The sequence below is a fragment of the Ptychodera flava genome, unplaced genomic scaffold (genome assembly GCF_041260155.1).
Source record: "Ptychodera flava strain L36383 unplaced genomic scaffold, AS_Pfla_20210202 Scaffold_154__1_contigs__length_81206_pilon, whole genome shotgun sequence".
NCBI lineage: Eukaryota > Metazoa > Hemichordata > Enteropneusta > Ptychoderidae > Ptychodera > Ptychodera flava.
Window position 1 is genome coordinate 20,528 of NW_027248336.1, and position 15,588 is coordinate 36,115.

At 35.4% G+C, this 15,588-nt stretch overlaps 1 long non-coding RNA gene across 1 annotated transcript; it reads left to right on the plus strand.

Annotated features, from left to right (window-relative positions):
* The first annotated feature begins 2,107 nt into the window (after positions 1 to 2,107).
* On the plus strand, positions 2,108 to 15,194 carry LOC139126897 (uncharacterized). Its single transcript, XR_011550859.1, has 3 exons — positions 2,108 to 2,477; positions 7,919 to 7,976; positions 14,864 to 15,194. It is a non-coding gene; the product is annotated as an uncharacterized lncRNA (long non-coding RNA).
* The last annotated feature ends 394 nt before the right edge of the window (positions 15,195 to 15,588 follow it).

Consider the following 15,588-nt stretch of genomic DNA (forward strand, 5'->3'; position numbering starts at 1 on the left):
CCTTTCTAGTAATATTTCAGGAATTTCCCGATGTATTATATGACTCAATATTTTTCGTCAAAAGAAAGACTAAGTGTCGGTGGTCCGAAATTTGAAATATAAAAGTTAGCTATTGACCTGAAGTGAACCCGAATCACATCGTTAAATGTGACTTTTAATACGTGTCCCATCTATAATTGAAATTTTCTGTTGCCAGCAACACCTAAAAATTAAGTCGGCAAAAGTTGAAGCAACGCAAAGACCTTTTGTTAAGGAAACACATATTTGAATGCAGAGCTAAAGAAGACCATTTATCTGTATTTTTTCGGTGTGTGTAGGACCAATGACCTATCATATAATCACTGAAACTACATCGCTATTTTCTTTTTAATGCATGTTCTATGCCAGTGACGAATATTGAATCATCATCTTCTTAATTAAAAGCGGGTGCCTGCCCCTGTCACCTCGCACAACTGAATGTGTTGCTCTCGTGGAGAAGCATCGTACACAACTTGATTATGTAATTTTTCAATGGGCGTCCAATCTATAATTGAAACTTTCTGTTGCCAGCAACACCTACAATTATAGTCAGCAAAAGTGAAAGCAACACCAAGATCTTTGTCAAAAGAACACATATGTGAATGCAGAGCTAAAGAAGGCCAATTGTCTAATTTCTCATCGTACGCTCGCACGGGTCCGTATCCAGCTGCCTGGACCCATGACCTTGGCAAGCGAAGATGGTATTTTCAGTGTGTGTAGCGCGTAGGACCTATTATATAATCACTGAACCTACATCGCCGTTGTTCAGTTGTATATGTTTGTATGTTGTATATGTCCGCGAGGAAGACAGTGGCGGGATTGACGTCTTACGGCCAGGCATCCCTTCGAAACAACGTTAGTACATTTGTCGGCAACTGTATTGTAAATAATACAAAATATGTGGCTGTTTTGTGAATCTAATCCTGAAAAACTAATTCATCCGAATTTACCACACTGCTTGTATATTTATCGAATAATTTTGTGGAACTCCTGGTGAATAATATGATTGTGATGTATATCTTGTTATTTATGTATACCAAATAAAGCCTGACAGTGTTCTACTTCCAGCACCGGATGCCCTGAACTTTGAACTATGCTATGAATTATTATTCACACACTTACAGACTGTAAGATTTTGCAAGATACAGTATACTTTGCTGTAGCAATACGCTTGTTTATCGAACCGTGCTGTGTTAAACCCTGATTTGCACTCATTGTTTAACTAAGAGATCTTTGAACCGTACGATTGATAATCTGCTTGCAACGTCAGAGATATGGCTAACAACCGCAAGTCAAATTATAATGCAAGGTCAGTGCCGTAAAAATGAAACTCACAAACAATTTATTTCGACCAGCCGTCATCATGGAAGATTTTGGGAAATGTAAAAATACAAAACAATTCGTGAAGTATAACTTCGGAGTTTTAGCGGTTGATTGGGGTCAACGCGCTTCCTGTCTCTATTGAGAGCAACATAGTCCTGAATGTGATGTTTACGCAATCATGGGTTCATGCATGGAGCTAGAAACGGAGCTCCATTGTTCATGTAAGCAATTATGAATAAAAACAATGCAACAAATATGATACTGAAAATGTGAATGCTGTTGGCGAAATTGGCAGAATATCCGAGGTTTTTTTTGGAAAACGCACGTTTTATTAGTACACGGGAACTTTCCTCCGTTTACTATGGAGAACCAGCCGGGGTAACAGCTGGGTCGGATCACAGCTATTTGTTGTCATGTTATGCAACAGAAGGTATAAATATCAGCCTTAGCATTCTAAAGATTTGTACAATCCCTACATTTTAGAGCACAGAGGTGAACAGAGCACAAATATCAGCACTTCGTGAATTAATGAATAAATCGTTTCACTGGTATTGCCATTGTCTCTTTGTGTTGATCACAAACTTAAATATAAAAAACTAAGTTGTCCAGTATGTCGGCGCTATAGATTAAAATTAATACATGTAAATCTCCCTATCCTATGGCATCTCTCTTTGCCTCTCCCAAACATAGCGCGGTCAACACCACCCCATGCTCTGAATATTTTCATGTACAGCGCATGCGCATGCAAACTTCGAGCGCCAAAATATCTTATCCAGAGCAGTCAACTTGGTCAAGCAGAGACTTTTGTCTTTACAGTGTCGAGAATTCCCCGTTTCTTCTATACCGACTTAGCCACTGTGTCAGGTGCCCTGGAGAATGCATATCCACACAACCGAGTCCCGTAGGCGAGAGGCTGTTGCCCAGCGATGCACTAGCGAGTGGCCAAAACCCGAAAAAACTGTTCTCAATCTTTTTCTGAATCGCTTTCCAAAGATCACGGACTAAAGGCGGCCAGAACATTTCAAAATGCTACGATCGTTTACAAGATCGCGATATGCTGTTGTCACTGTTCGACATCCAGGCATGTTGATCGCAACATGAAGATAGGTACTGATGGCTAAGGCTCGTGAATTATGGTAAGTACATTGTTTGTTCTTTTGATGAATGACAGTGCTGTTGTACAAACCACTCCAAACAAGGTTGTTACATTAGCTCTCTATGCTTGTTTCGGGATCATCTAAAAATGCACCGTTTAGAACCGTCCTGGAGAAAACTGTCTGTCAAAAATCGCAAGGAGAAATTTAGATCAAATTAATATGAAGAATTTCACGAACATACGAAGTGTCGTTTTCATCTCTCTTAGTTTTTGTACTGAATTTGCTACCGCGATGATTCAAAAGATAAGTATTAGGCTAATATTTAATGTTTTGAATGTCTTAACAACACACTTTTTGAATTAGAAATTATCGTGTACTATTCTACGTGGCATGTTTTATCTGGATAATGAATAGAAGTAACGGCGGGCGGTAAACAGCATTAGAGACAAAACTGAATCACTATAGTGAGTAACTATAGTGCCTGTGTTAATTCACTGAAACTTGATCGACCCGCACGCCTAATTGGTCATAGACAGTTCCCGCCAATAAAGTCTAGATTAGGTCAACGTAGCAAAGTCTCCGTAACCAGGAAGGGTCCTTCCCCAGTAAACACCCTTCGATAGGAAAACTTTTTCTGAATAGAAAGCCAGAGTAACAAATCGGAATTTCCAGACTTTCAAAAAAGTAATACTAAAAGCACAAGTTATGTTAAAAAAACACAACGGATTTCTTTGACAACTTTGCCTAGACACTATACGTCACTTATGGCCTCCGCGTCTCCGACCCACAGATTGCTAGGGCTGTGTTCACAAAACACCCGGGGGGGGGGGCTGGAGGAATTCAGGGGGGATTCGAAAATTTTTGGGGTAGTAGAGGGGAAGTGGAAAATTATGCTCTACCTGTAAGGGGGGGGACTTGAAAATTGTTGGTTCCCTTTTGTGTTTTACATTTTCCAATTCCAAGTTTTTGGAGGTAATTCAATGAAAAATGAATACCATTTTTATGTCATCAAAATGTTGTAATGTTAGTAATATTTTAACAAAATATAGAACCATTTTGTCACATTTCATGACTTTTATCTCAAAAAAATCTAAACGTGTGATTTGTTGTAAAATAACAAACTGGAGCCTTGTAACAGGGCAGAAGCTGCAACTGTTAATGATTTATGCAATATTTCTATGCAATATAACAACTACAGTTTTCTTGCTACCTCCCTACAGCATGCTCAAACACACACTATTTAGTTTGTCGACAAAGCCTGTATGTATAAATATAAATATGTATTTTGTAATAATTTAATTGCATTCCAGACTGATAGTCAGTTGCCAGTGATACAAATGCATGGTACACATACACAGGCTGTGATAGTAGCTGAATACTGGACAATTCAACATGCTGTAGGGAGTAGAACAAGAACGCTGTAGTAAAACTGAACAAAAATATTGCCAAAATTATCAAAATTAATACAGCTACTGCCTACGGGTAGTGTCACTGTCATTGATGCTCTGCTACTGCAGTGCCACTGTCACTGCATACCTGAACAGTGACAGAGATAGCTCTGACTCTGTTGTACATGGTAGTTAAAGAAGAGTTTGGGTCAAATGACGCTCATGACAGTGAAACATACTTGTACACAAGATCAGGCCAGAGAGCAACACATAGAAGAATACATAGAATTTTTTTAATTCTGGCAAATGAGAATAATCAAATATTAAAGAAAAAAGATGCTCGATTTTCTAAATTTTCACATTCTTGTTATAAAATGATACAGAAGTCTTTGAACAGTAAGGACTAACTTAAAAAGCAAAAATATGTGACCAAATGGAATTATTTATTTTTGAACCAAATTTGCAGTTATTGCACCCAAAAGTACAGAGATTAAAGTTTTTATTTGATTGAATATTTTAACCCTCCAGTATTGTCAATTTTGAGTAGCATCTCATTCATATGTGTCTTATAGATTTGAAACAAATTTTTGGTAGGTCACTGTGCAATATAGCAATTAGCCAGAATTCACAATTTGCCTACGCTCTCATGATTGTCATTTTGTGTGCTCTTCAGCAAGAGCAATTGACCTGGCCAGAGTTGGATTAACCCAAGTTGGCTTTTAGACCAATAAATCTAAAAAAATCACTGCTGCATTTAAGTAACTTGCCTTTGGACTATGACTATACAAAGTGCAGATAGTGTTGAACACCGGTGAGCAGAACGGCGCATTACATATTTATTTTTTCTGCGCTCACATCATTTACAAATATGCGGGCCTGTGACAGTTGGGGGGGGGGGGACTTGAAAAATTTTGACCACATAGAGGGGGGCATTTGAAAATGTTTTAGAGTACTTAGGGGGGATCTGAAAAAAATATTTCAATCGAGGTTTCCTCCAGCCCCCCTCCCCCTAATCGTTATTTGTGAACGCAACCTTGATTTTAAAAGTTTTAGGACAACATCAAAGTATTTCGGGGCATTTAAGAAATTGAAACAACATTTATTTTTATTATTGATCTTTGGTACCCATGCTGGTAGTAAGGACTAACTTAAAAAGCAAAAATATGTGACCAAATGGAATTATTTATTTTTGAACCAAATTTGCAGTTATTACACCCAAAAGTACAGAGATTAAAGTTTTTATTTGATTGAATATTTTAACCTTCCAGTATTGTCAATTTTGAGTAGCATCTCATTCATATGTGTCTTATAGATTTGAAACAAATTTTTGGTAAGTCACTGTGCAATATAGCAATTAGCCAGAATTCACAATTTGCCTATGCTTTCATGATTGTCATTTTGTGTGCTCTTCAGCAAGAGCAATTGACCTGGCCAGAGTTGGATTAACCCAAGTTGGCTTTTAGACCAATAAATCTAAAAAAATCACTGCTGCATTTAAGTAACTTGCCTTTGGACTATGACTATACAAAGTGCAGATAGTGTTGAACACCGGTGAGCAGAACGGCGCATTACATATTTATTTTTTCTGCGCTCACATCATTTACAAATATGCGGGCCTGTGACAGTTGGGGGGAATTGAAAAATTTGACCACATAGAGGGGGGCATTTAAAATGTTTTAGAGTACTTAGGGGGATCTGAAAAAATATTTCAATGAGGTTTCCTCCAGCCCCCTCCCCCTAATCGTATTTGTGAACGCAGCCTTGATTTAAAAGTTTTAGGACAACTTCAAAGTATTTCGGGGCATTTAAGAAATTGAAACAACATTTATTTTTATTATTGATCTTTGGTACCCATGCTGGTATGTACCAATTCTGATCAAATGTGAGCGACACCGTATCATTGCGGTATTTTTACAACAAATCACACACATTAAGATCGAGATAAAAGTCATTGAATGTGACAAAATTGTTCTAGATTCTGTTAAATTATTAATAACATTACAACAATTAGATGACATAAAAATAGAGACAATGTCACTGTTTGCTCCCATATAGTAATTAAAACAAGCCAACAATTATATGAAACATAGACATACATACAGACAGACTGACATACACAGATTGGCACAGAGTGATGACATAGTCCCTCAAGCGTGTCTTGGCCCATGGAGAGTGATAAAGATATGACAAACAGCTGAATGTAATGATAACATTGTTAAATATAGGTCTACAGGCACTCAGGCTGGATGTGTAACAGCAATTTGATAAGTTTCTTTTTCTTTTCTACTTCTATGATAATTTTAAGACAATAAATCTACAAGGCAGTTTATGAATCAACAAATATGTTATCTTTTACAGGCACACAGCAAACTGTTCTTGATTTTTCATTTACAATATTTGACATAGACAGAAATACATAACATGCAGCCAATGTTTTGTGATGAAATATGCAAATCTGTATTTTTAAGGAATTTTTTGGTCATTTTTGGTCAAAAATTTATTTCTTCAAAACCGCTCATCTGACAGCTTTGATATTTGGTATACAGGTTTGAATATATAACGAAATCTGCAATTTTGTATATTTGGTGCAATGTTTGCCATATTTGGTCAAATGATATACTTCTCAAATACTACTTGTCTGATACCTTTGATATTTGGTATAAAGGTGCCTAGGGGTTGTCTTAGTGTGATATATTGAAATTTGGTGAAATCTTCAATTTTTGTATTTTCGGGTCAATTTTTGCCATTTTTGGTCAAAATATTTGTTTCTCAAAAGGTTTCCGCTTGGAAATTTCCCCATTTGTCTATGATACTGCAATACTTGTTTAACTTGGTGGCAGTTTGAGATATACCATTATCATGGAGATGTGGCAGCATCATTAACAGTGGAAGCTCAAAATGCCCATTCTTACATGCATGTTACCTTTAATAGACTCCTGTTGTGCAATGATTGACCTTAGAGAAACCAGATATTGTTTACATAAAGTACAATATTGTAAGAGGACACCATTATTTTTTTATATGGCAGATTGTATCACTAGGTATGATATACAAGGTTGCATGGTATTGCCGAACTGTGTGTGATCAACAGTTGCCAACCTTTTACTTCAATGGACAGTGCGTCAAAAAAATTTCATATGCACTTGAATATGAATATCACAAGCTCAAGTCCGTAGAATCTTTGAATATTGTGTATACACTCACTCTGCTTGCCACGTGTAACCAAATGTGAGCACGGTGTCACTTTGACGCTATTTTTATTCAAAAATATTTTTCTCAAAAAACTACTCATCTGATAGCTGTGATTTTTAATGACAGGTCTGTAGGACTTATCGTAATATGATATTCTGATGAAGTCTTTAAGTTTGTATTTTTGTGCAATTTTTCGCATTTCGGGTCGAAAAATTTTTGTTTGTCAAAAAACTACTTGTCTGATAACTTAGGTATCTTGTAGACATGTCCTTAGGAATGATCTAAGTGTGATATGTTTAAATTTGATGAAATCTTCAATTGTGTATTTTTTGCAATCATGTTTGCCATTTTGGGTCAGGCCATCCTGAAGTGAGCTAACAAGGATTCCACCTTATTATCAACGCATGTGTCACATATAGCTATTCCGCCTCATCGTTATTCAGTTGACCTCTATCAGTTGTAAGGTCGCTTTTAATGTCGACTGTAGCTCAAACCACATTACAAACATAGATATAGAAGACAAATTCTTGTGTTTTAATGCTTAGGGATATACTCTGTGCTCATTGTTAGGAAAGATGATGCCCATTAAAATCATTGTCAACTGGCACTCATCTACTAATTGCAGAGGATGAACAGGGGAAATTAGATTGAAAATAAACTTAAATCTTTCTACTAACTTGCTTTTGTCAAATATCTAACACTAACACCAGGCAAGCCATTTCTACCCAGATCAAAAGAGAAGCAAATAAATATGATCAAGTTTTTGAGATGTCAAATGTTCAACATCAAAATTGTAACCATGTGGGAATGTGATATGTAACTGCCTACAATTCCAACTTGGCCCTCTTAGATTTGTGTGATCACACATTTGATGTGTCTCAAACTGCTCTTTCTCCCCAGAAGAACAACATTGTTGGGAAGCTTCAAGCCAAAGAAAAGAAAACAAGATTTTGATAAGGTAAGGTAAATTGCACAATTCAACATACAGTCGACAGGCTAGGAAATGTTTCAGATGATATCAAATGATCTTTTGTAGCTCCAGTCGTAAAAATGCAAGAAAGATATTTTAGTTCTCACGGACACCGTCCGGGGGATTTACAGATTTGGTCATATCCATGCGTCCGTGTGCCCGTCCGTCCGTTCGTTCATGCAGATATCTCAGAGATGCCCAGAGTTATTTTATTCAAACTTTGTACATGGATAATTTGTTCTGCGATCCAATCCTCTATGGCTTTGTTACGGCCATTTTATTAAGAAATCGGAACAATGACATTTTGTAAAAGAGCTCTGTTTGTAGAGTAGATGCACTAAATTTCATGAAACTTTGTAAGATTTTTTCTGCACAGAGCTCTGATAGCACACAATGGGATTTGTCAGAATTGAATCATTTAATTTCTAAATTGCATATTTGATGAATTTTTGTAATTAGGGTGATATGTCCAGAAATACTGCAGCAAATTTCATGAAACTCGATGCAGATCTTATGGCATAGCCCCATATCAGTTTGCAAAGACACTTGGCAAGCTCATACAAATTAATTGCTAATTTGCATATTTAATGAACTGTCCTAATTTCCAGAACCACTGCATCAAATTTGATGAAATATGGTACAGATCTTGATCTTTGAGTACTGTAATACCGTATGACGACATTAAGCAATATCATGTCAATTAATTGCTAATTTGCTCATTTGTTGATCTTTTGTAATTAGTGTGATATGTCTAGAAAAGTTGCATCAACCACGAAACGTGTCACTGATTTTGAATTTTTGGAGGTTTAATGGCATGCAATAAATTTTTGTAATTAGAAAGATATATCAAGAAATTATTCATCAATTTCAGAAAACTTGGTATAGATGTTGAGCTCATATTGCTTTAACATTTTAATGAGGACAATTATCAGTCTCATTCAAATTAATTGCTTATTTGCATATTTAATGAACTTTCCTAATTTGTTGGTTTTGTCTAGAAACAGTGTATCAAATTTAATGTCTTGTTACAAATGTTGATCTGTTAGTACTGTTATACTGTGCAAAGACATCAAGCAGTACCATGTCAAATGATTGCTAATTTGCATATTCGATGATCTTTCATAATTAGTATATTTCTAGAAAGGCTGTATTAAATTTGATGAAATGTGGTACAGAAGTTGATCTCCCAGTAGTGTTATGGCATGAAAATATATGTAGAAGTATCACACCAGTTAACTGCTGATTTGCATATTTAATTAATTTTCGTAAGTCAGCTGATATAGCTCATCAAATTTCATGAAACTTAGTACAGATGTTGACTTCATTGTAAGGATTACTTCATATGTCATACATATGCAAGGCGATTTGTTTTGTAATAAAATGCAAGATGGCCGCCAGACGGCCATTCTATTACAAGTTTTTTATGTACAGAGCCATAACTCGGGCATATCTCAACTGATTTTATTGAAGGTTGGTACAAGGACATTGATCTATATCATATATATGCACGTTGATTTGTTTTGAGATACGATCCAATATGGCTGCAGTGCGGCCATTTTGTTACAATTTTTCATGTACAAAGCCATAACTCGGGCATATCTAAACCGATTTTATTCAAAGTTGGTACAAGGACATTGACCAATGTCATAGATATGCATTTCAATTAATTTTGCGATACAATCCAATATGGCTACCGTGCGGCCATTTTTTACAATTTTTTTATGTACAGAGCCGTAACTCAGACATGTATCAAGCTAATTTATTCAAAGTTGGTACAAGGAGATTGACTAATGTCATACATATGCACGTCAATTTGTTATGTGATATGATCCAATATGGCTGCAGTGCGGCCATTTTGTTACGATTTTTCCATGTTCTGAGCCATAATACTCAGGCACATCTCAACCGATTTTATTCAAAGTTGGTACAAGGACATTAACCTATATCATACATATGTATGTCAATTTTTTTCATTATATGATCCAATATGGCTGCATGGCAGCCATTTGTTACATTTTTTTCATGTCCTTAGCCAAAACTCGGGCACGTCTCAACCGATTTATTCACCGATTTTATTGAAACTTAGTACAAGGACATTGTCCTATGTCATACATATGCACATTGATTTTGTTTTGTGATATGATCCAATATGGCCGTCGTATGGCAATTTTTTTTCCGATTTTACGCTCCCATATATGCATATGTATATATGCAAGTGGGAGGTATTCGTATAAGGTGGCAAAATGGCGTCTGTGTGTATGTATGTATGTAAGTATGTATGTATGTCTGTTAGTCCGTCCACATCAAAAACTCCTAAACCGTAGCACCTACTGTCTTAGTATTTGGTGTACAGGTGCACCTAGGGGTGGAGATGTGAATTTGTTCAAATGAACATGTCAGTGCCAAAAATATACAAATGAGGGGGAAAAAAGGAAAAATCCTGCAAATGGCTAAAACTCAGTAAGCATTGGTCAGATTTGGTTGAAACTTGGTATGCAGATTTCTTTAGGTATTTTCAATTATGTGTGCAAAAATTGGGATGAAATTTGCATGTTTGTATTTTTATGGGTTTTTTTTTACGTTTTTAGTCAAAAAATCTTGTTCTCTGAAATCGCTCGTCTGATTGCTATGAAACTTAATATTCATGTTCCTCAGAATGACCTCAGTAATGCTTGTACAAATTGTATTGATATTGTCATATTTGTAATTTTGGGGCAATTTTCCCAATTTTTGATAAAATTTTTTTAATCCAAAAACTACTGATTTGATAGCTTTGATACATGTATTTGGTATACAGGTATCTAAGATTAATCTCAATATAATGTATTGAAGGTATGTTGAAACTGGCAATTTTTTTTTTTTTGGGGGCAATTTTTGCCTTTTTGGTCAAAGATTTTTTCTCCAAACTTCTGATCTGGTAGCTTGATATCTAGTGTACAGGTTCCTAGGGTTTATGTTAATTAGATATATTTAAAATTAGGATGAAATCTGCAATTTTGTATTTTTTGGGCAATTTTTTCTCATTTTTGGTCAAAAAATTTGTTTCTCAAAATTTACCAGTCTGATTGCTTTGATATTTAGTAAACTGGTCCTTAGGGTTTTTGTTAATAAGATATATTGAAATTAAGTTGAAATCCGGAATTTTGAATTTTTTGGGCAAGTTTGCGAAACTTTCAGGTTTACTGGGATATCTTTCATTTTGTATTTTTAAGATTTTTTTTGGTAATTTTATACCTACTGGAACTAAGAGTATATAATGTGGTGATTTAGTAAGCATTTGATATGGTAAACTGTATTTGGTGTTGAATATGCGGTAAAAAATCCTGGCAGATTTTGAAAAAATTCCAAACAAATGCCAATAAAAAATTCAGCCAGAGAAGGTTTGACAAAAAGAAAGGGTGGGAGAGTGGGGAAAAAAGAATGTACAATGGATCGGATAAAAAAGATAATGTACCTCATCGATCTTCCAGACACCATCCCTTATCAAATGGTCCATCCCGATGTATTTTTGTGCACAATTAACCATGCAGTGTATTTTAGTTTAAGATGTCAAGTTAGGTAAGGATTTGAAAGGAGTAGTCAAGTTCACCACAGTTTAACTTTATCTCTTGTGTCATCATCCTTGTGTAATTGGTGAAGTTTGTAAGTTGTTCCAGATGTGGATGCACCAGCTGTTCTGGAAGACAACAATGTTTACTTTTCCCTGTTGGGTTTCTGAGTTGATGATTGTATGTTGAAATTTCTCCATGTATCTGGTGTATGGGCAAAGTGTAAACATTGGTTGCGTGTTATGTATTTCAGTCTATGTCAAATTTTGTAAATGAAAAATCAAGAACAGTTTACTGTGTGCTTGTAAAAGACAACATATTTGTCAATACATAAACTGCCTTGCAGATTGATTTTCTTAAAGATTATCACAGAAGCAGAAAAGGAAAAACAAACTAATCAAATTGCTGTAACATATTCACTCTCAGTGCCTGTATAGGCCTATACTTAACTATTTTATCATTACATTCAGCTGTTTGTTATATCTTTATCACTCTCAGACACTCCATGGGCCAAGGCACACTTGGGTCAATGTCATCACTCTGTGCCAGTCTGTGTATGTCAGTATGTCTGTATATGTATGTCCATGTTTCATACAATTGTTGACTTGTTTTGATAACTATATGGGAGCGAACAGTGATGTTGTCACTATTTTTCATGTCCGCAACCATAACCCAGACACGTATCAAGGGAATTTATACAAAGTTGGTAAAAGGACATTGAGTTATGTTATACATATGTACGTCGATTGGTTTAACGATATGGTCCAATATGGCCACTAGGTGGCAATTTTGTTATGGTTGTTTCATGTCGAGAGCCATTACTCTGGCAAGTCTCAACTGATTTTATTCAAAGTTGGTACATGGACATTGACTTACTGGTATGTCATACATATACGTGTTGATTTTTAGCTCATATTTGGTTTTATATATAAATACCAAAAGAGCTTATCTGATGATCGAGTCTGAGTGGCGTCTGTATGTCTGTATATTTGTTGGAATGTATGTGCGGATGTATGTCCGTCACATACAAAAGCTCCCATACCGCCAAAGCTACCGTCTCAGTATTTGGTGTACAGGTAGACATAGGGGTTGAGATGTGAATTTGTTCAAATGAACACATCAGTGTCAAAAATGTTCAAATGAGGTAAGAAAAAGGGAAGTACTGCAAGTGTGCCGGAGTGGTGGCAGTGAACTGAATCAGCCAACACATCTGAATAAGAGAATTTTGACCTTTAACCTATTTGTATGCAGGGTACCTATTATGTTTGGGAGTGGTAGCAGTAACTGAAACAGCTAATTGGTCATTTCCTGTCATTGTTTATGAACTGTGACATATTAACAGATCTGCTGAAACCATGGATGTCTATTTTTGTACGTCCACGGTAGAAAGATTCTCTGCTATGCATGTTGCTAAAGTTGACCTTCAGTACCTAAAGTTTCAGACCTTATTTACTGTTGTCATTCTTAATTTTCTCCTTTAAATATTTCTTGTTGTTTTTCTGGTTGTACTGTGCAGAAATTGTCATAAAATCAACGTATAATTTTCCTGCACTGAACAGATAGAAATAACACTTATTGTTGATCTTTGGTATGTACCAATTCTGATCAAATTTAAGCGACACCGTATAATTGCGGTATTTTGCAATTTTGTTACGATTTTCTCATGTACAGAGCCATAACTCAGACATATTTCCACCAGTATCATCCAAAGTTGGTACCAGGACATTGACCTATTTCATACATATGCTCGTCAATTTGTTTCACGTCATGTAGCAGTATCATGTCAATTATTGAAGTTCCGTTATTAGGCTGATATGTCAAGAAATATTGCAGCAAATTTCATGAAATGTTGTACAGATGTTAAGCTCGCATTGCTGTAACATTGAAAAAGACATTTATCAGTGTTATTTCAATTAATTTGTAATTGCATATGTTATGAACTTTCGTAATTAGAGTGATATATCCACAAATTAATGCAACGTCAAATTTGATGAAACGAGATACAGACGTTGATCTCATAGAGTTGTAAATACTGCATCAAACTTTATGAAATATGGTACCGGTGATAATCTGTTAGTGTTAGGATAGTATGCAAAACAGTTTTGCAACATCCTGTTGATTAATTCCTAGTTGACTCATTTTATGAACTTTAGGATGGTAGCCTACATTGGTTTTATGTTTTCATCACTATGGAACTCATTCTTGGCCATTGAGTGCCATCTGTATCAAAGTATTTTTATCACAGACCTCATTAATGAAGAGGACTCTATCCTCTCTGAGGACTTGTAATCAAAGTACCCATTAACAAGTGGGGACTGTGTCATCAACGATGACTTGTTTAAGTATGTAATGAACTTGCCTAATTTGAGTTATGTCTATAATTAAATGCTTCATCAAATTAGATGAACTTTGTACAGATGTTATCTCACAGTGTTGTAATACAATTCATTGACACTTGTTGGTATTGTTTATAAAATGTGGTTCACGTGATAATCAGTCAGTGTTTTAATAGAATGCAAAAATATTTTGAAACATCTTCTCGATTAATTACTATTTGACTTATTTAATGACCTTTTATAATTAGGAAGGCAACCCCACATTTGTTATACGTTTTCACCACAATGGAACTCATTTTTAATGATAGGCCCAATTAATAAAATAAGATTCTATCCGCTAAGCACCTGTGATCAAATTACATTACCCATTAACAAGTGGGGACTGTGTCATCAACGATGACTTGTTGAGCTTTGAGCTGCAATAAAATGCCAAGCTTCCAAAACAATGAAAAAAATAAAGAGAGAATTATTTTTCTCGCAAGAAATTTATGAAACTATTGTGCACAAAATTGTTAACCTGACAGTTGTGCAGCACTAATGAGGTTTCTTCAAATTCCGCACAATATTATACATATACCTTGAACTAAATCGTCACGCAACCCTCTACTAACCACAAAATGTTTCAACCGCAAGCATTCCTCCAGCCCCAGCTCCCCAGTATTTGTGAATGTAGCTTATCTTGTCAAATTTTACAAATGGCATAAGGAGACCTATTTTGATCAGCATCCTTGGTTAGTTCATCTGTTTACTGTATGAATGTTGTCCTTGTGTCCCATAAAAATTTAGTTTGTATACATTGCAAGATCACTTAAAATTGAATCCGGCAAAACCTTAACCAGATGTATTATTACCCAGGTGTATTATAAATATCACGACTGAAATGAAAACATGTTCAAACTAACCTATAGAACTATGAAAGATACAAAAGACATACGACAGTGTGCATGTAGGTGTTCAATTACCATTATTCATTATTTCTTTCTCTCCTCAGGTACAATACATGATGAACAATGAATATGGATATGAGAGAGAGTAGGTTCTTACCATCAAAGATGAGCTGTGCTAATGGAGAGGGACATATATTTAGCAGAAACTATCATCGCATGTTCTTACTGAGACATCTGTCTAGCTCACCACTCTTTCAAAGAGTAATGGGCAAAGGCAAACAATACTGTACTTTTTAAAGTTCATATTTAAAGATCAGTGAATGACAGTGACGTTTTCTATTACTGTTGGTAATAATGTCAAGTGCTTTGAAATGGCCTACTCAAAACAGCCTTCGTATCCGTTGTGAAGATATACTTGATATAATCTTATTATTATTTTTCCTTTTTTAAATAAACTCTTTGTACGTTGTTTTTAGACAGTTTGTCAGAACGTTTTAACATTATTACAACATTTAAAGAATACAGTTGTGCTGCATTTTCATGATGTGATATCGGTCTTGATGACCTTGTTTGTTACAGAGGTGTGAATAATCAAAATATTCGGGCAATTAATATGTATTTAGGAATTCTCAGTCGGCTGTATTTAAATATGCCTTCATTTGCCACCAAAATATTCATTGCAAATCTAACAAACGAAAAAGAGATTGGATAACGCTCATTATATGTAAATGTGATAAAAATTCAATCTGTTTTCTTCGTTTCTGTCTATAGTGATCTACCATAAGAGGAAACCAAAAGTAAAAGAAAACATTTTGTTTTGCACTCTGTA